We start from the raw sequence: 22,711 nt of genomic DNA, 5'->3' as shown, positions 1-22,711 counted from the left end.
GTCCAGACAGCCCCTAAGGTGTCCTGAGCTGAGGTGACTCTGACTTTTAGAAATCCTCCATCTTGCAGATGGTGGATTCCCCCAATAGGATTAGGGATCTGCCCCCTTCCCCTCAGGGAGGAGGCACAAAGAGGGTGTAGCCACCGTCAAGGACAGTAGCCATGGGCTACTTGCCCTCCCAGACCTAAACACACCCCTAAATTCAGTATTTAGGGCCCCCCCCAGAACCTAGGAAACTAGATTCCTGCAACCTAAGAAGAAGAGGACTGCTAAGCTGAAAAATCCTGCAAAGAAGACGGAGACACCAACTGCTTTGGCCCCAGCTCTACCGGCCTGTCTCCCCACTTCAAAACACACTGCTCCAGCGACGCTTTCCCCAGGACCACCGACCTCTGAATCCTCAGAGGACTGCCCTGCTCTTGTAGGACCAAGAAACTCCTGAGGACAGCGGCTCTGTTCACCCAAGACTGCAACTTTGTTTCCAAAGAAGCAACTTCAAGACAACTGCGTTTCCCGCCGGAAGCGTGAGACTTGCAACTCTGCACCCGACGCCCCCGGCTCGACTTGTGGAGAAACAACACTTCAGGGAGGACTCCCCGGCGACTGCGAGACCGTGAGTAGCCAGAGTTGCCCCCCTGAGCCCCCACAGCGACGCCTGCAGAGGGAATCCCGAGGCTCCCCCTGACCGCGACTGCCTGACTCCCAGATCCCGACGCCTGGAAAAGACCCTGCACCCGCAGCCCCCAAGACCTGAAGGATCGGAACTCCAGTGCAGGAGTGACCCCCAGGAGGCCCTCTCCCTTGCCCAGGTGGTGGCTACCCCGAGGAGCCCCCCCTTGCCTGCCTGCATCGTTGAAGAGACCCCTTGGTCTCCCATTGATTTACATTGGAAACCCGACGTGTGTTTGCACACTGCACCCGGCCGCCCCGTGCTGCTGAGGGTGTACTTTCTGTGCTAACTTGTGTCCCCCCCGGTGCCCTACAAAACCCCCCTGGTCTGCCCTCCGAAGACGCGGGTACTTACCTGCTGGCAGACTGGAACCAGGGCACCCCCTTCTCCATTGAAGCCTATGCGTTTTGGGCACCACTTTGAACTCTGCACCTGACCGGCCCTGAGCTGCTGGTGTGGTAACTTTGGGGTTGCTCTGAACCCCCAACGGTGGGCTACCTTGGACCCAAACTTGAACCCCGTAGGTGGTTTACTTGCCTGCAAAAACTAACTAACTCTTACTTCCCCTAGGAACTGTGAAAATTGCAGTGTCTAGTTTTAAAATAGCTATATGTGATTTATGTGAAAAGTATATATGCTATTTTGATTATTCAAAGTTCCTAAAGTACCTACCTGCAATACCTTTCATTTGAAGTATTACATGTAAATTTGAACCTGTGGTTCTTAAAATAAACTAAGAAAATATATTTTTCTATACAAAAACCTATTGGCCTGGAATTGTCTCTGAGTGTGTGTTCCTCATTTATTGCTTGTGTGTGTACAACAAATGCTTAACACTACTCCTTTGATAAGCCTACTGCTCGACCACACTACCACAAAATAGAGCATTAGTATTATCTCTTTTTGCCACTATCTTACCTCTAAGGGGAACCCTTGGACTCTGTGCATGCTATTCCTTACTTTGAAATAGTGCATACAGAGCCAACTTCCTACAACGTATATGCCAATAAAATCATGATTGAAGGAGAGAGCACAGGCACTTTAGCACTGGTTAGTAGTGGTACAATGCAGAGTCCTAAAGCAGAAATCCTGCAAAATGTAGGAGGAAGAAGCAAAACATTTGGGGGGTGACCCTGTAGAGATGAACATTTCCAACAAACACTTTATGGTCCGGTGGCCAGTTCCAAAAATTATTGCCTTAGTTTTTGCTCAGTAAAATGTTCAGTGGAGTCAGTGAACTGGATGAGGGTTAGGGTGTACTGCTTGCAGGATTCCACTTTGGTTTCGACTATTACTATATTTAACAAATATTGATATAGACGGATTGATAAATAAAGGTTACAGTCACTCATTTACTTCATCTTGTTTGACCTACACGAGGTAAGCACTACCAGTCTCTTTATCATCAAAACTTTACTTGTTTTCAAGTTTAACTGTGATAATACATGAAGGGTCAAAACAACCAGTTGTTTAACATTACCTTTTTTCAGGTTAGATCAAAGAAGCTAATTAAAATTCACCATTATTATTGAGATGAGCATTGGCAAAGCTAATAGGTCTGGCCATCACAAGCTGATACGAATAGCTCTATTCCAAGCCTATGCCCCCCCCAAAAAAATAAAAAGCCACTGGGTCAATATGGAAGCATATACTAGCGATAAAATATCATATTTAAGAAATATAGCCATTAACTATAATGTAAATAGAAAATGTTTCCTACCATCAAGTACACCTAAGGAAGGAATAGAAGTGCATTTTAGTTTTAAAGTACATCACAGGTAAATACGATTCTTATTGGTGCAAAGAAAAAATAGTATTGGCTTTGATTTACTATAAACTGATGACATAGTTTAAACACGCAAGGATGACTGAAAAATACGCAACGATAAGGAAGGTCAGAAAAAAATTATTAGCAAAATATTGACACACCACTCCTGGCACTGGAGTGCACTTCTTTTCGGGCAGATGTGTACATATGACCTGGGAAAATTGCATCATTCACAATGTAAAAGAACCTCCCTCTGAGTTTCTGTTGCCTAATATAAGACTAAGGCCCTCATTAGGGCCGCAGTGGCGGTGAAGACCGCCATATTATGAGTTCGGCGGTTTGTCTGAAGCCAAACCCCAATACGCTGCCCGTCCCACCTCTTTTCCGTGGTAAGCCGGGCTGGAGATGGGCAGCTCAAGCATGGCAGACGCCGTAATACCCCTAGTGGTATTACAACACAGGAGACCGTCAGCATTTTTCTGGTGGTCGCACTGCCAAAATAAGCTGGCGGTCTTTCATCCTGGCAACACAAATAAGCATTCCTGTCACCAGGATACACTCGCACACATGTCCACATACCCGCACACATGCACCCACATACTCCCACGCACAAACACAAGCCCACTCACCTACCCACTTGCATCATACACCCCATTCACAATAACAGATACACAGAGACTGCACTCACACATGCATTCACTCCCCATCCTCCCCTCAAGTGCATACATACATTTACGCCCCCTGCCCCGCATACACGTACTCACCCGCTCTCCCTGCCCACTGACACACATGCACCCTCCTCCCCGTTCACTCGCACAAACACTCACTCCCTCCCCGGCCACTCACACAAACACTCACCCCCTCCCCGTCCACTTACATTCACATGCACACGTATACACGCACTCAGCCCTTCCATCCGCTCAATCGCACTCAATCGCTCACACCCGCACACATGCACTCACGCACACACCCCCATCCCATCCACAAACACGCACACAGACCCCGCCCCACTCACAAACACGCACACACACCCCTCACCCATCCACAAACACGCACGCACACCCTCACCCATCCACAAACACGCACACAAATGTAGACATGCACCCACAAACACCCCTCTGTCACCCACATTCACGACATTCACACATGCACTCACACACTCAAACACACACACTCCTCCCCTGTCAGACAATCCACTTCCCTCATCCGTCGAGGAGGTCGTTCGGGAGGAGACAGGTCCCAGCACGTCCACCGCCGGTAGTGCCCCACCATCAGGACACCACGTCGTAATATGGCGTGCTGCGTCCTATGGGTGTGGCGGTGCTGGCACTGGAACCGCCTCTTCACCGCCAGCCCGACTGGTGTAGGAATTCTGCACATTTTTGGGCGGAATTCCAAATTCAGTCATAATAGGGCACTCTTAAGATCGCCAGCACTGGTGGTCTTTCGGCGGCCACGGCTTCAGTGGTCTTACGTAAAGACAGCTGTAGTTGTAACGAGGGCCAATATTACCATTCTATTCACCTTTTCTAACATATGTACACAAATCACACACTACAGTGCACTCAACTGCACACTTTGTACACAAACATGCACATGCACAGGATTCACAACTAGTACTTAGTGAAAAAAGTTTTCATTCTGCTGTAAGTGAAAGCAGATCACTGGAGCTACCTGCCAAAGCTCATAATTCACTTCCAACTGACAAAGGTACAAAAGAAGGTGGAAGGCAGGAGGTAATCCCACAATAAACAGAAAATAGCCTGGTTTGGAAAGTCTGGCCCTCATTATGAATTTGGCAGGCGGCAGAGGCCGCCTGCCAAAGTCCTGCATCGGGATGACTGCGTACGCGGCCATCCCTCCAAGGTACCTATTACAAGTTTCCTACTGGGCCACCGGGCAGAAACAGCATTTGCGGCCATCCCTCCACGGTACCTATTACAAGTTTCCTGCTGGGCCTCCGGGCAGAAACAGCATTTCCGACTGCCGGCCCAGCAGCACACACACCACAACAATGAAGTCGGCGTGAAATAGAGCTAGGCGGCAATCTTGCGGTGCATCGGTTGGACCGCCGTGCATAGGCAGGCGGTAATGTGGGTTGTAATCCAGAGGGCAGGGCTGCTTGCAGCACTGCCCTGGTGAATTGTGACTGCCAGAACTGCCAGACCATCGGCTGGAAGCAACCTGGTGGTGCAGGTGGTCGAACCATGGCGGCTGCACCAATGTCATAATATGGCAGTCGGACTGCCCCTGTCAGTGGAGGTCCGAGCGCCACCACGAGTCTGGTGGTCCATGGTCTGCCAGACTTGTAAAGAGGCCCTCTGTGTGGTTCTCAGTTGACCAGTTAACCACGTTTTGTCAAACTGAAAAATGCAAATTGCAATACTGCACAAAATTCCTGAACTCTACCACCTATCTAGTTCTGCTGCAGAGCAGATTCGAGGACTTTTGTTTTCCACCTTTCCACCCACCCCTGGTCCTAACGCCTTCCTTACTGAGAAATAACAACACAACAGCTAAATTATAGATCTAACATTGATATCTAAGTGATATCAGTCCTAATCATACCCTGCTTTGACTTCAAGGTTTGTGTGACTGATGTGAATTATAACATAAGCATCAGTGATGCTGGAACTAAGGATGTGGGAGGTGCTGCAGCACCAAAACACAACTTGAAAGAGTCTTGATGGTGAATGAGCAATAAAGAGTTCCTTCAAATATTTGTCTTCTGGCAGCATTTCCGTAATTTCAAAGATACACTTTCAAGTATCCCCTGTATCTTTCATGAGGTGACTTTATTGGTCAGCACATCCACTCTAAAAATAGCTCCAGCGCTGCTAAATTAAGCAGCATTAGATAATTACAATTGTAATTGCACTTAAGTGCAGCTTACTACCCTTGACAAGGCATTGAAGTGCTTTATGCCAGGCAGCATGCTGCTTTGGAACCCCGTATGATTATTGGCTACTTGGATTAGTGATGTGTGCCAAGGCAAACCATTCCATGCATCCACTCCAGTTTCTTGTGATTAAATTAATAAGTGTTATTTGTGATCATTAGTGGGGGTATGTTACACATGGATACTTTGATTAATAGATGCCTTGCACAATATAAGGAATTGTCAGCTGGCAGGTGTATGACTTTCAGAATATAAGAGGTTGTGATCTTGTAAATGAGCTGTGGGCACAAACATGACTTCTTCAGAATAACACCAGTCTAGTGTGAAGGTTTGCAATGACAATAGTTTTCCAATAACACTTAGGGTTGTGGAAGTTTCTCTTTTATTTAAATTCACTGGTGTTCCTTTCCACAAAGCTGGTGAAGTTTAAAAAAGATAAAGAAAGGAAGAGCCCAGGTAACCAAAGTGACTAGGTCCACTGCCCTCTTTTTAACATTTGATTGTTAGGAAGGAGGGCTTGGACTTTTTATCATTCTTTTATTTTTATGGGCAATGCACTGTGGGTATTTTTAATGCTGAAGGCTTGTCACTTACTTACTTACCTTTGCTTTCCCGCCTCACTAGTCTGCCACAACTGTTATCCAGTCAATTGATGGAGAGAGTATTTTGGTTTGTGGACTTCAGTTTCCAGGTTTCTGACAGGTTAGCGGACTAGGTGATGGGCTAATTAGAAGCTCTATTTAATGCACATGTGTGCACGGATGCCTCGCTGGCATGCCAAAGGCAAGCCCAGATGCACCTGTCCACACCCACCCTGCGCCATGCGCCAGGACCCCTGGTCTGTCGATCCCAGAAAGGTCTCCTCAGCTGGTTTACTGCACCTCTTAGCAGAGTTAGCATGCGTAAGAAGGGTCGGTCAGTCCCCTGGTTCGCAGATAGATTAAGACTAGTGAGGCAGGCCTATTGACGGCAAGAGCACCAAGCTGTAGGAGGAGCAAGAGAAACCAGTTATAAAAACCATATTAAAGAATATGAACTGGCCATTACAGAAGAAAAATCTTGTTTTTGTATGAATAAGATTGAATGGGCAGATTCCTCTAAAGAAGGCTTTTCTGGATGGGTTTAGGCTGGGTACTTAAAGAATGTTCTTTTGTGTTGTTCAGTTGTGGTCCTTCGAATTCTTTTGAAATTGAGATGTGTTAGTACCACCAGATTAGCTATGAAGTTACCAACATATTTACATTGGCATTGGTGGGGTATGGGCCCATATTTATTATGATTTTGCTTCAGGGTTACATAGCTTTTTTGGTGCAGCCACAACATAAAATCTATTTTGGGCTTCACAAAGCCATGCAAATGCTTTGTGTGGCTTTGTAAAACAAAAAAGTAACATTGCATAGCACTGTCAGGTGTTACCTTGCATAAGATGGGTGCTACATGGGTACAGAATGAACATTCTCTTGCATCCACCTACGTATTTTGAAGTAAACCTGTATTTACAAAGACTTGTAAACATGAGTTTGTGTCAAAATGGTGGCCCCCTACCCGAGGCTGGCATAATGAGGGGAAATATCATTATTTGTGCATGTGTTCTGCATTCTGTATCTAGCATCAAAAGAGGAAAATCCATCAACGGATAATTTTTGTGCAGGAAGGTATTTTTTCCTCCACAAAAACTATCCTTACCTTAACAGAGACATCCTTGTGCCATGGTATAATGTTTCCTGCATTTGCTCTAGGCAGCCCAAAGTGTGCCAGCACAAGGAGAGAGCTGAACACCACATATTATTGTAAATATTGTTCATTTCTTATATCTCGCTTTCGTGCATCACAGCACAGCAACTTCTCTTGCTACCTTGCATTGTGTGAAATCTTAGTAAATCTTGGTTTGCTCTGAATCTGATTTAGTGATTTGGCGGGATGTGAGCATGTACTTGTTGATCAGCATGTTGTGCATGTTTTCCTAATAGGATGATTTAAATGAAAACATAGACACCTTCGCACTCTTAGTGAAGATGCAACTGTTGCATTTTAGTCAATTTTCCTAGATTATCTTTTTAAAGATATGATAGACTCTACCCGAAAGATTAGAGTTCCATAGTATTGGGTGAAGTTATGAACCATGAATCTTCTACTGAAAAAAGTGTTATTTCTATTAGAACTCAAAATTATCCAAATCTAAACATTCTATACGTTCAGCGTATTTTACCACACACTACAATTCAGTTTCTAGTTAAAGTTAGCAAATTTTGAGAAGGAGATCACAACTTTTTAAAACTGCTGATGGGGCTTTTGTAAAGGGGAAGGAAAGTGCAATATAAATGTTGCATTAAAATACAATGCATTATGGGGCATATTTATCAAACTTATAACATAATTATTTAGCATTACACAGCAGACGCTTCTCCTTTCCTTGCGCTGGTGCACAATACGCTGCCTAGCCCCAGCGCAGGTGCCCTTTTGCCATGAAACAAGGGTGCTTGCATTGCAGACAGTATTGTTTTTGTGCAGGAAGGGGCACCTTCCTGCACAGAAACAATACTCTGAGGCAGCTTCATCTTTCTATGTGTGCTGCATAACAGAGCACACATAGAAGGGGGAAAGAATGAGGAGAAATAAAGATATTACTCCTCATTACACCTCACCTAGGGATGCGTAGCATTTTGACACATTCCTAGGTCTACCAGTAATGGTAAATCAGGGAATGCGCCAAATTCCATGGGTGGATATATGGGAACACCCAAGCTCCACCCATGGAACACCTCCCTGGGGTTGAGTAAAGCAACTCAGCGATTTGCAGAGTGTTACATTACTCTAGATTTATCAAGCAATGCAGGGCCACGGAATGGGGCCTTGCATGGCTTGATAAATCTAACTTAGTAGTTGCGTCGCCCTTGCACCCCACTGCGTGGTGCAAGGGCAACGCAAATCATTAATAAATCTGCCCCATAGATTTTAAAATATGCGTATAAATGTTTAGATCCTGGGCATTTTGAAGGGATATTTTATGATGGATCTCTACCCCTCCCAACAAAATGAATAAACAACCCTTAACATGGCTACCACGTTAGCTGTGAGGGTTTGCACATGCTAATAATTTAGCACAAGTGGCTGTGTCTTTACTAAAACCACAACATTTCAAAATAATGATAGGAGATGCCACTGGCTGTCAAGCATGGCTTGCTCGAGGGAAAGTGGTGGGCGATGTGGTGCTTGGCAGGGAGGGTGGGGGAACCAAAAAAAAAAAAATGAATGAAATGGAAATAAAAAGTACCTTTTCCCCGCGCCACTTAATCCGCTCTGCCCTCCTCCATTGTTGCTGGCACAGGCTCCCAGACTGTCCTGCAACCAATCCTGACACCGCTCAAAGCAGCATCTGGATTGGCTGGGAGTGCCCAGCCAGGGTGCTCCCAAGCAGACTGGGAGCCTCTGCCTGCTTTCTCCATCCCGGCAACACAGTGCCAGGTTGGAGAGACCCTACTGCACATGTATGTTTGGCCAGCCCCATATGGCCGGCCAAACATACATGTGACTTGAGGAGGAGTGCTATGCACTCCCCCTTTGTCCCCGTCATGCCCGTGGCCCCACACACTTTAATAGTAAAAACATAAGAAAGAGAGTTTATTATGTTTTTACTATAAAAGTTTTGCAGCTCCGGCTGCTGTTAGTGGGGGCAACGCTCCTCCGCCCTAGCGGAGGAGCGGCCCCTGCTGCTTTTGCTTTGCATTAATTGTAAAATTGAGCAAAGTGATTATGTGTTCCTTAGCAACTCAGACTAAAGGCTTTGGAAGACTTTGTTTTGAAAGCATTTATCTAACGCCCCCTCCATTCTCCCATTGCCATGCCTACCTATTATTCTCTTCCAACTTTGTCAGATACCGCCCGTCTTTAGCAATGTTTCACCTTATAAATACAAAAAATAAATAAACATAGACATAAGCTAGAAAAACGCCATTTTGCAGCTGGGAAATAAAACACATTGAACTCATGCGCCACATTCCTTCATTGTGGCTAAACCACAAGACACATAAACATCTTCAGCTAGCTATGAAATAAAAGCCAAAATAAGGTATCTTAGATAACTCACAATGCACTTACTGAGGGAACAATTTTCAATGACCATAATAAAATGGTCATCTTTCTTATTAGAGCCTTTACAGAAAGAAAAGGCACATCGAGAAAGATTGATGCTGCAGGAAAACCAAGAAAACGAGAACACATCCATACCTGTGCATAGTCCCTCGATAAGTTGTAAGAGACTGCCGACAGGGTCAGGCTGGGAACCAAAAGCAGCCTTGCAAAATATGTCAAACCAGCCCCACTCACTTCCACTCCTCACTCTATCTCTCTCTTAGCCTCAGCAGTGACGTAACAAAGACCCCCACAGCCACAGCGGTGCGGGGGGCACAAACTCCAGGGGGGCTCCATCAGCACAGTACACAGGACTGAGACCTGGCGAGTGAGTCTGGAGAGGGGGCCCCTCCATGTAGGGGGGAGCTGAAGTCACTGACCCTCAGCCCATTCTCTCTCCCTCTCTTTCTCTCCCCCTGCCTGATCTCTTAATCTCCACCTCCTGCCTCACTTGCTGTCTTCCTCTTTCTTTGAAGTTTCCCACGCATGCTGCAGTTTACTTTCAAGAACTGGAGAAAGTGCCATAGGCAGCAGTAGCTTTGCGCTTTCAAAACCAGCTTCCGAGGACTCCAGCCCACTGGGGAAATGTTTGATGGAATAAAAGGCCTGTCCGCCCATCTGCTGAGTCTTTTCTGGAACTGCCACTGAACCCTCGCATGGTGTTCAGGAGTAAAAGAAGGTAGCATCCGAAATTCCACGACCTCGGCCAAACCGAGTGAAACCTTCAACATGGAATTTGAAAACTATCCCTGTGCGGGACAACGTGACTTTGCATGACCCCACCTCTTCTTTTCCTTGAGGCACCATTTCACTGATTCCTTTCTTCCATTTTCACTCCACTTCAGTCACACTTCCCTGGATGTGGCTCCCTCCAGAGCTAGACTCAGCAACAGGTTTCCAATGGGCTAACAATCATGGACGCCAGCACCACACTGAGGTTAAGATGCACAGAAAACCTGTTTGCAATTCAATTACACCCAGCTGCTGTGGTAGATGTTCTCTCACAAATTGTAGTGAAATAAATAAACCGAAAGAAACGTTGAAGACTGTAGTCCACTTTATTTCTTCTTACAGGGTAGAATGAGCCCGCAACCCGTGCGACCGTAGTCACTGTACGCCTTGTAGTCACTGTACACCTTATGGTGCACATCAGATTCCTCCAACATTACTGTAACTTTCCAATGTAAATTAAACAATGTATCAGAAAACAATGATGATTAGTGCTCCAGAATCACATATCATTTGAATAGTAAAAGTATCACCCAACTTCACCTGACAAACAGGATCTTTGATTTTGCAATTCAATTCAACATTAATTTCTAAAGTCAATACTAAATTGGACAAATCACAAGCCACGTCTTCAACTGCCACTTCAACACTATGAACTTTCTTTACCCCTTGGCTCATCCTACACACACCATGGAAGTGACTTATTTTTTTGCACTTTGTGCAAAGTATACGTATAGCTGGGCAAAGCTGAAAATTTCCCAAATGTGACTTTGAACCACACCTGTAACAAAACGAGTTATTTTTTTACAGCTTAATTTCCAACATTTCTGTTCTGCTTGAGCTAAACTACATCAACCTGTTCCAAATTTTTCACTGAATGAATGGCAAAGGAAGACATTGTGGAACTGTCCATGACATTGCATGTGTAGATACAAAAAATTGTTCTATACTTTTTGCTAAATCTAGAACTTCATTTAAAGTTGGATCTCTACAGGTTAGTAGCCTTTCCTGCACTTTTTTCGAATAGCAGCTATAAACAAATTAGTCATGTAAGGAAATGTCTAAAGGTGCCCCAAAATTGCATGTGGAAGCTAAATGTCTTAATGCAGAAACAAATTCTCCAATAGATTCATCTGTAGCTTGCTTTCTTTTAAAGAAGTTGAACCTTTCTAAAAGAATACTGAGTTCTTCTGAAAACCTATTTTCGAGACGTGCAATTGCTTCCTCAAACTCACCCCAATCATCAGCAGCTTCTGGACAATGAGAAACTACGGGCAAATTACCAAATATGTGTTGCCCTTCTTGCCCCAAATGACTGTATAAAATGGCAGCTTTGTGTTTGGCTTCAAAGTCATCTGCACAAACAGCAAATAAATATTTCCTGAAGAAACGTAACCAAATGCGCCATTTAACTGCTGCCTTGCCTGGATTTGGTAAGAAAGGAGTTTTATTGGCAAATTTTGAATTTGCCATGCTAATAATATCAATTAATGTTGAACCTAACAAAAGAAAAGACAATAAACGACAATGCATTATTATAATGTGCAAGTAGTCAATTTGCAGATGTGTGGTTCCAATGAGATATATACATCTACAAAAAGGTCCTGAAAGGTGTGCCTGTCACCAAAGATATTGTAGATACCCAATAAATACTATCAACACGAAGTAACAGGCAATCAAACCTGAACAGGTGTGCCCGCCACTGAATAGTAGGCCACAACGCGTTTGAATTTCTTGGCTACAACGCTTTTGGAACAAGAATACATCCCAAGATGCCAAGCAATGTACAGCCAGTGAATGTGCGGCATCAAAAAACGTGCGCATGCGCCGAAATCCAAACACAGAAGCAGGAAATGGCTCGGCAACTCCATTCCGCTCAGAATAACTTCAATTTAAATGCTGGCTGGCAACTTGGTGCCGCTCAGAAAAGCTTCAGTTTAGATGCCTAAACAGCACACAACCTATCAAAACAGATCTCCTTGGCTTTTGTGAGTAATCCAGTTTAAATAATAATCTCCCTCAGTAGCGGTTCCTCAGTAGCAGTGAGTAAATCCAAACGTGGTTGCAGGCTCGAAACATGCTAAAAACGTGTTCTCACTTGTCACTCGTCGCCAAATATGTGGTAAATGTTCTCTCACAACTTGTTGTGGAATAAATCCACCAAAAGAAACGTTGAAGACTGTGGTCCACTTGATTTCTTCTTACAGGGTAGAATGAGTCCGCAACCCGTGCGAACCAAAGGAAACGCATCATCTGCTTTAACCAAAGACACGGTCACACGATTAACACTCATATATGTTCTTAAGCATAAACAAACCACAAGACCATGTTTAAAAAGAAACAATCAAATAACAAACTGCTGCACTTAAATGCAGCCTCGAGCACACCAGTCACCCAAGTGCGCACGAGCTAAGTGCCAGTTACGTGCATATAAGGATAACTTAAATAAAAAAACACACACTACAACAGCCGCTTATCTATATTTTCGAACACACCAGAAAAGATGCAATTGGTGCTCCGTCTTTTCCTCAGAGGGGTAAATATATCTTGTAATCATAGCGCGTGACAAATTTTAAGCAAATCATTTCCTGGGGCCTGCAAGGGATCATTTGCATAGGCTACATCTCAAACACGAAGGACACCCTTTTAAGCCTTGTCGTTTTTGAAGATCATATATTTTGCAGTGAGCCCACAGTGATTAATGGATTGTTTTGCAATGTTAATTGGTGCACAAAATGTGCACATAGAATTTGTGCATAATATCGTACGTATACAAGTAAACATTGGAATCTGCTACAGACGTAGAAAGCAATGGTCTCATACTGGGACTTTTGGTAAAAACTTTTTTTTGTGCAGAATTCACATTTCTGAAAACAAAATACTGAAATACACATTACTTTAAAGTTTCTTTACTAGAGATCGCTTTTGACATAAATCTAAATATTTTTAAAGTTTAACCCATAGATTGAAAGTAGCTCATAGCTAGAAATTATTTTGACAAAATGTAAAGAATACTAGGCTTCCCCAATTCGTACATCAATCTTTACCTTGAATACCACAACTCCAGCTTAGCCATCCTCTAGATTCCAGGTTACTCAGAGGAGTACAATTGTCATTTTGTCTATGACCGATGTTCAGATAGTAAACTATCCTCATGAGAGTAACAGTGATGGTCACGTTCCAAAGACTAAATGAGGGTAAGAGAGGTAAAAATGAGGAAAATCTCTAATTTGTGAATAGATTGAATGTAAAAGTGTTAAAAGCTAACCTTTCTGAAAACTGGTTCGGAAGGATACCCGAAGAGCCATTACACAAGCCCTCATAACTGAGGCTTGACCATGGCAATGCCGCTACATCGGCATCAACACCAAACTCACTGAGAATCTCCAAGTGGTCCAGAATGCAGCTCCAAGACTTACTTAACCATCTTCCTGCCCTTACATCATCCTGCATCACCAAAGCTTCCATGGGCTCCCTGTACAGCTCTCCCTCTTGAAGCCCCTCATTTACTCCATAACCAGTGTCGTGCCTATCTCAATAACTACACCGGGTTCCACGTCCCTGGTAGATAGCTTCGCTCTACCAGACTACTCCTAGCACAAGTACCCCACATCTAACGAGGCGGACGTGGTGGCCATGCCTTCTGCTACACCACCCCAAAGTTTGGAACCAGCTCTACCTCTAGTCCTCCACATCAGAGCCACTAACTCTCTCTACAAGTTCTAGAAAAAGCTCAAGACATGTTTTTTCCAAGAGGCTATCTGCTGATGGGCTTAGCACCATCCTTTATAGCGTCAGGGTAGGACCTCCCCACACCCCCCCAGGATGATATGTGCGACCTACAAATACACATACCGTAACAAACCAGGCAAAACAAGAACACATAAAATATATTCCTAAAAGCTGATGATGCACTATAAATAAAATATTTAGTAAATAGAGAAAAAAGAGTTATGGCAAAAAAAAGATGTGTTAAAAAAACATGTACAGAGTCAGGGATGTTATGGAAAGAATATGAAATTAAAACCACATCTCACAATTTTACCTAACAAATTTTTTTTCTGTATTTTTGACTGAAATATTAGAATATCGATTATTTTTTATGGCCGACAGCTGACCCCGTAGGTGGAGTGACATCTTGTCCCCACCTCTCCTGTGGGATGAGCTTCCTTTGCTGTTTGTGAGGGAATGTATAGTCTTCAGCTGGAGGCACGTGAGCAAAACTCAGTTTTGGCTTCCCTAAAGCCAGCCTTGAAAGTCGTGGGATCATGCTCTCTCTGTCAAACCTCAGAATTTTGGAAGGGTTTTAAGTTAGTCCACTGCCCTGCAGAGAAACCAAGAGTTATCATGCAGGAGAGTAAAGGTGGAAAACACTTTTCCGAACATTAACTAAAATTGATTTCAGCTTCCCACCATTATGTTTGCCACAACTGCATTACACTAGTAATGTTCAGGGTGGCACAGTGTACCATTCAAATAAACACTTAGATTTAATTTAGAAATCCTGCTGAGTTTAGTTGAGCATGAGCAAACATAGGCTGTAGCAGTACAAAATGAAAGATATAAATAGGACCTCACGGCTGCAGCGGCTCTAATGAAGCCAAGTAAGGGAATGAGCTGGTGTGGTTATTTTTCAAAGCACAGCTGTTTGTAAGTTTCTCAAAGCATCCTTGCTTCCAAAAGTTCCAAGCAATGAGCCAATCATTCGTCATCATCTTCTGTTTAATTATTGCTACTCTGAATTAAGGCTACGGGACCAGATTCAGGCGATCCAAGGTGGCTGACCTATGCTCTACAATAAAGCGCCATATACAATACCTTATGTAAAAATTCACCAGGTTTCTGAACAAGTAACTTATGGACTGTGTTGATCTCAAACTACATAAACTAAAGGGTGGAAAGGAAGCTGATGTTATATTATATGATGGTCTGAAAGGTGCTGTAGAGAGCTGCGTTCTGGTTGCAGTACCTCCCCCTACTTTTTGCCTGGTTTTTAAATGCAACTTCGACTGGAGTGCACTTGGTTCCTGCTAACTAGGTCCCCAATGCCAGTGTTCCTTCTCTAAAATAAGATACCTGGTCACTTTATCCCCAAGTGACCAGACCCTTCAGCCCCCTATAAGTCCCTAGTAAATGGTACCCGTGGCACCTAGGGCATGGGTACTGAAGAGGGTCCCTCAGAGCTGCAGCACAACTTGTGCCACTCTGAGGGACCCAGCACCAAACTTATGCAGACTGACTTTGGAGTCTGTGTGACAAGGTGCTCCCAAAAGTGAAAACACGACATGGCACACACTTGTGTGCCTTGTCCCCTGAAACACTGTTTGTAATATCTGTAAGTCACCCCTACAGCAGGCCTTCAATCCTAAGGTAGGGTGCATAATATTACAAGTGACGGCATATATGCAGGAGTAAATATGCCTCTACTACGGGTCTCATTATGAGTGTGGCAGTCCGAGGACTGCCACACTCGCAGTGACGGTCGGAGCACCGCACTCCAAGCAGTCCGACCACCACATTACAACCTTGGTGGGTGGTCCTGCCAGGGTACTACCGTATATCCACGAGTGCGTGGTTCCCGAGGGGTAGACCCCAGCCATAGCGCCGCTGTGCTGATTACAACTCAGTTTTCTGCCAGTCTTTCCATGGCGAGGACCCTGCCATGGAAAGGCAGGTGAAAAGCCAGTGCTGGGGGCCCCCGTGCCCAGCACCATCAGAATGCACACTGTCTGCTTTGCAGAAAGTGTGCATTCCCATGGTGTTGGTGTACTATGGTATTGGCCTCGGCTCCCTTGAGGGAACCGAGGCCAATAATGTAGCACTGTTCCCGCCGGGCAGCCTGACAGGAACCTCGCAATACAATGTTGCCAACAGGAACATTGTAATACGGTCGGGGGATGCTACCGCCATGGCGGTGGCGTCCTCTCCGCGAGTTTGGTGGTCGGCTTGACCGACCACCAAACTCATAATAAGGCCCAATATCTTTTCGACGCTTAGACATATTAAGTGTACAGTGAAGCCATTTTAAATACATGTGCTGGACTCTGGTCACTACGAGTTCCCCAGTTACATGATGGCTTCTCTGAACCTAGGGATGTTTGGTATCAAACATCTCGTAATAATAAAACCTCACTGATTTGAGTGATGGATTTATTAATACATGCACCCAGAGAGGTGCCCCCTGAAAAACATACCAAATGCTGGTGAGCTCACTGACCAGTTCTGGCCAGTCTGCCACCAACAGATGAGAATCTGACCTCCATAGGGACAGCCTCCGCTCTCGAGAGGTCAGAAGCAAAAGCCTGTCTGGGATGGGGTGTTACCCACTCCTCCCCACAGGATGACCTGCATTCTAAGGCAGGAGCTTCAACGAAGCTCACTGCCTTTGGTATGCAGATCCAGCCTTTCTCAGAGGAAGGTGCCAACCTCCCTGCCTCAGGGCCCATCTGGTATCTGGATAAACAGGAAAATTAGCAGGAGGCGTGTCACACTTCCAAACTCGGAACACCCCTAGGTGTAGCCAGCCTGAAGTGGACACAACTTAGGAAATGCTGCGATCTTGCATGTGGTGGCATTTAGGGACTCTGGATAGGGTGATGCCCACTTCCGACAGGAAGTGGTCATCTAGGGTGTGTAGTGACCCCAAGAGTAAGTAGCATATTGGCTACTATCCTTCACTCCCCTTAAGGCCCCTAAATTGAGTATTTAGGGGACTGCCTGATACCAGATCCTCACAAAAGGAGAAGTGGACAAAACACCTGCTGAACCCGAGTACCGAGGAGCATGACTGACTTGGTGCCAACCCTGCCAGCCTACCTGCAGCACCTGACCCTCCAGTGCTGGGCCCAACACCAGAAGACACCCCTGCAACCACGCCCTGTAGCCCAAGAAGTGAACTGACAATGTCCCCAAATGTAGGGACCACAAGGATTGACGCCTCCTGTTGATTCCCCTGGTCTGACCTTCCAGTCCATCCCTGCAGGTACTCCGTAACCGGACTGATCCCCATAGACTCGAATGGAACACCTTACACCATAACACACCGCTACACCCGGACGCACTAGAGCTCCCTGTGGTGACCTGTTGGTGTAGCCTTGGACCTTGTCCCAAAACACCTTTAAGTACAGGCAATTGGTTCCGTAAGTCATTGTACTCTAGCTGGATTGCCATCTTTGTTTTCCTCCATAGATTGCATTCAAGCTTCCTGAAAGATGCACTGTTTACTTTTGAAAACTATTAAAATTCATCACTCGAAAAGTACTCACCTGATTCTGATGATCTTGGTATCTAAATTTATATAATAAAATGTGATTTTTTATGGGCGAGCGCAAAGCTGTCATCTCTCTTTGGGCTTCTAACCATGCCCATGTCACGTCAGTCACTTTCATTGGTTTGTGGGCTTGCCTTTAAAAATCCGCTTGCTTTCATTTGTGAAAGGCATGCATAGGTCATGCCTTTTCCAGTGTTTAGCCCACCTACACAGCACTGGTAAACTACTGAAACCGTTCGAGGCTCGATGTTTTCAACATGGTTTCTAGACTACCTTATCTTTTTATTTTCCACGCAGCGCGATCGCGCTGGGGTTTACATAGCGCAATCGCGCTCGGTTTTTCCGTTTTCAATTTCAGCGTGATCGCGCTGCATTTTACATAGCGTGATCGCGCTGTGTTTTTTGTAATTTGTGTGTATATGCCTCCAGCTGAGGCGCTCCTCATGAGGATTGGTTTTATGTACCCATTCTGACATCCCACTGCCTGGGACCTTTTAATTCCTCTCCGAAACAAAAATAAAAAGCTGTTTTGTAGAGAAAGTGAAATTCGATCGGTAAACCCAGATGTCTCTATTAGGCCTGTGGAAACAGAACACACAAATTGTTAGCACCTTAATTGAGCTGTTCAGACTGGGACGTGTGCAGTGTTTTGCGCACTGCTTTTGTAGCTATGTGCGATATGTTCCCAAAGGCGCACTAAAGAGGTCGTAAGGCGCTATATCGGCGCTGTGAAAAAACAACCCTATAAATGAATTAACCCTATAAGCGAATTCACATTTAAGTGCGGTGCTCTTCTTCGTGAACCCGACTAGCTGTATATGATAAACAGTTGCCACATGCTGCTTTGTTTATTTAATAACAAACGTACACCCACTAGGAAACTCAGAACTCTGGCTTACGGAGACCGACATTTAGGAATGTGTTATGTGTGTGTATATATATATATATATGTGTGTGTGTATATATATATGTATGTATATATATATATATATATATATATATATATATATATATATATATATATATATAAAACGAAGCATTAAAAACATTCAGGAAACTCTCAAGTATATCCTCATGACAACAATAACTGTATAACAATAACAGTATTCAAGATGCACATTGAAACACTCTTTTATCTCTGTAGATTAAGGCCTATGATCTGCATTAAGGAAACCATGGACCAGTCTGATGGGTGTTAGTGACTTTGGTTTCTCTGTGCATCTACAGTGTTAGAAGCAGCAGAACTCCACAGCACTACATACACGTGTGCAGGCTTGCGCTGCGCATGCTGACGCCCTCACCATCAGAGTACTACAACAGCTTAGCTGATGTAAGAGGATTCTTGAAATCCTGCTTACTTTTGGAGCTTTGGTTCAGACTATTGGCAATCATGTTGTTTGATCTGGCACCATTGCGGGGGTGATCACTTGGTATTACAAGCCGTGTTTTCTTAAGCTGAGATATGTTCCATCCCTTTGTGAAATAGTGTTGCACTTGCTGAAATACATGCTATAACTCACTTTCTTTAAACAGGGCTCTACCTGGGGGCACTGCTTCTCTCTATCATTTATAAATCCTGGCTTGTGCTTAGCACCATGAATTCTGGATCTAACAATTTCCTCTATGTGATGAACAAGGTTTAATCTTTGTGGCGATAAAAGAAGTCGTTGGACTCCAATATGGGTGTACTGTTTCAGATATTTTCCACAATGCTTCACAATAGTATTGGGTATGTTTGTTTGAAGTAATATCAGAGAGTTGTCGTCCAGCATTTAGTAATTCTAGGTGGGCTTGAGTGGTTTGCATCAGTCTAGATGGAGTTAAAGACCTTGGTGTTGACTTCAAGTACGTTTTGCACTGCAAGTTTCCAAGGGAGTATTTTGGAGAAGGTTTTGTATTGTTAAAAAATGACTTTGTCTGTTAGACAGAATAGTATGTAAGTTTGGTAGTGAAAGGCCACTCAAGCGGGCATTGTGCCCAGGATTGTTCATTCAAATAGAAACGCATGAGATGACGATTACTGTTGGCTATTGGAATGGATTTTTGTTTGTAATTCAACTTTGTTAAAGGATGTTGAGGCGAATTTTGGTAAGGCAAACGAGGCAGGGGGCAGCAGCTTTCCGTGAGTGGAAAGGATGTCATGGAGTTTGGTAGCTGGGTGGTTGTGCGTTCACTCATCAATCACGGTTATACCCGGTTATCAATAACCGTGATATGGTTAAAGACAGTAGCTTGGGATCGTAAGAAGTGAGCAAAGCAGGGATATGGGTGAATCCAGTATGACAGTCCATGGTTTACTTTCTTCTGTCCTTGGTGACCTCCTGGTATTGTTGGTGTGTCAGATCTGGGAAATAAATTAAGGATGATGCTACCTGCATCAAGAAGATAGGTTTGCCAAAGGGAATTCAGCTGACATCCTTCCTTCAGGGACTCCAATTTTGCTGGTCTGATTATGCCTGGTGGGTCCTCAAAGGAGTATAGTCAAGGGTACCAGATAGTAGTAGGTTGTTCATTTACGTTGTCATGTAATCATATCATGCCATGCAGGTAATTTTGGTACATACATTGAAAGTTGGCAGCCTGAACAGTAGGTACCTGAATCATGGCGTTTCATGCTAATCACTGAAACCACGTGTCTTGGCTAGCTGACATTCACACTAAGTCACCCTTCTTAAAATTAAGGCAATTTGGTAAAGTACGTGAGAGTTATCCACGATGCAGCACATGAAGAAAGTACATGTATCTTATTCACTCTGTCAAAGTGGTTTCTAAAGACAGTATTTGTAATGTGGGAGTGATGTGCAACAGTATCTGAAGCTTGTTTGTGCGAGTACGGTCAAAGAGTAGTAAGCTGATGTGGCAGAAGCCAGCCATTAGTTAGGACAGTATTCTTATATCATTTTTTTCACATTGGTCCATTATGGAATGTCTATGTTGTAGATGCACTCTCATTAATGAAAATGCTTTAAAAGATTCGTATCCAGGATAAAAAAATCCATAGGGGTTTAATATTGGTGCATCAAATGCAACATTAGTTTTGACAGTTTGGCTGCCACCTGCATATATTGGACCCTTTACTTATTTAGAAAATACTTATTTAGTTGGAAACTTGTGTCAGTATCTTACAGCAAAGCACAGGCCTGCCCTTACTAAAATAACACCACAAAGACATACTCACCTACTCACAGTGAGATGGCTCATGGATCTGATGCGCACCATCTTACAAAGATTATTATACACAATTATATTTTGGAATCATGAACTTAATTCATATTATTTCAGCACATACAGCGCAGAACTGTACTACTGACACGCTGGCTACATAAATCGCTCTGATATTCTAAGCTGATTCTGTGCTGTGAATATTCAATAATTGAATTGAGTTAGTGAGTCTGGTATTAGGAAATGGATGCTGGATTCAGTGTTAAGTTGCAGTGTTTCATGCATACCCATTAAACATTACACTAGGGACCCAGTTGTCTGATCTTTAGGATTGCTAAAAAGAGAGGAAAGTGGAAAATGTAGTCAATAAATAATAGTAACAATGAAAACAAATGGGATTATTATTATCTATTATCTATTGCAATGGTGTGTTGGATTTCAACCAAATGTTTCATAGCAGTAACATTTAAAGGGATGCATTTGAAAATGCCTGTGCAGGTGCTCAGAATTCGTCTCCTTACATTTATCTAAAGAGCTCCATGATTGGCCTCAAACACCTTTTGAGCTATAAGTTGATGGTATATATCATGTGTTGACTGTGTTAGCTTTTTTCACTGATGAAGGTGGCTTCTCAGCTTAATTTCACAATGATTTGAAAATATTTGTCTCTTTGAGTACTTTAACCCTTTAAAGTTCTGAACTGTAAGTTGAAATATCCTGCCTTTTCTGTCAGCTCACTCTGGTTTCATCCGAAGCTTCCATGGCTAGTCGTTTCAGAAATTCCCACCCTTTATTATGAATGCATGAGAGGTCCTTATCATATTTATTATGAGATTGTTTCAAAGAGTACCCTTTTTGTGGTTACATTGATTTGTCTATGGAAAGAAAACTTGAGGTGGTCAGCTGTCATACTCAGCCATGCAGATGAAGCAAAAACATGTTTAAAGCTTTACATTGGTACTTATCTATCTTTGGTGGCTCAGGTAGTCCATCATTCTCAAAAAGTAGCAGGGGGCTGCCTGTTGAAAAAAGGTACTTGAGGACATCTCATTTTGCTGTGGTGTGGGACTTTAAAGTTGCGATACCCGATGTTTAATCAGATGTAAATATTGAGCCAGGGTATTATAAATTATTTTCTGTCCCATTATAATATTAAAGGCATTTAATAACTATTATATTGGAAGCAAAACAATGAGATTACTATATGATTCAGATATGTAGTAACAACCAAGGTTTAGAAAGCTCACTGTTCTCAGCTCGCTCAAAGGGCAGGTGGAAATCCTTTGAAAAGAATATAATAGGTAGACAAGCACATTTCTTTCCACTGTCAAATCCACAGATCTGTTCTTTGCTAATAGACGACCGAAGACACTCCTCTTGGGCCTGGCCTCAATAGCTTTCACTGGGTCTTTTGAACTGATATCTTATGAAAGTAAATCAACATATAATTTGTTGTGCACCTGTGGTGAAGGGGAAACCAATTCCTTCCCAACATGATTTTGTTCAGTATTGTCATAGTGTACACTCTTCAATTTGTATATTTAGGTTTGGTATTTATGTTGAACATTGCTTAAATAGCATTTGAATTGTGACAAAACTGATAATTAACTGTTCAAATTTTTAAAAAATACTGTCTAAGCTTCATGATTGCTCTCAAACAGTGGCCTCGCACTGCTGCGACTGGATTTTCTACATCCTGCTCCACCAGAAAAAAGTTAAAATCGGCTTTTAATTCTCAGCCTGTAAATGAGTCCTGTGTGGTTTAGCATGAGGACCTGTTCTAATCTTACTCTGACCTTGTGTAGTTTGCATATGAAACCCAGTGGTCTGCTGTCAACATGATGTTGGCAGCCTCTTTTTTTTGTATTTCAATTCTTTATTAAACTTTTATAGAAACAAAATAAATACAAAATGCTCATTGACAATATAAATTATAGAATGAATATTCTGAAAAGAATAAGAAAGACAAAAAGGAAAAAAAAAACAGTGTACTAAAAAAACAGGTAAGTACTTTCCATAATCATTCCATATTGGATACGATCCATATGAAACTAATAAAAGGAGCAATGGACATAAAATGTA

This window comes from Pleurodeles waltl, chromosome 11 (assembly GCF_031143425.1).
Source record: "Pleurodeles waltl isolate 20211129_DDA chromosome 11, aPleWal1.hap1.20221129, whole genome shotgun sequence".
Lineage (NCBI taxonomy): Eukaryota > Metazoa > Chordata > Amphibia > Caudata > Salamandridae > Pleurodeles > Pleurodeles waltl.
Note: the sequence above shows the minus strand (reverse complement) of the source record.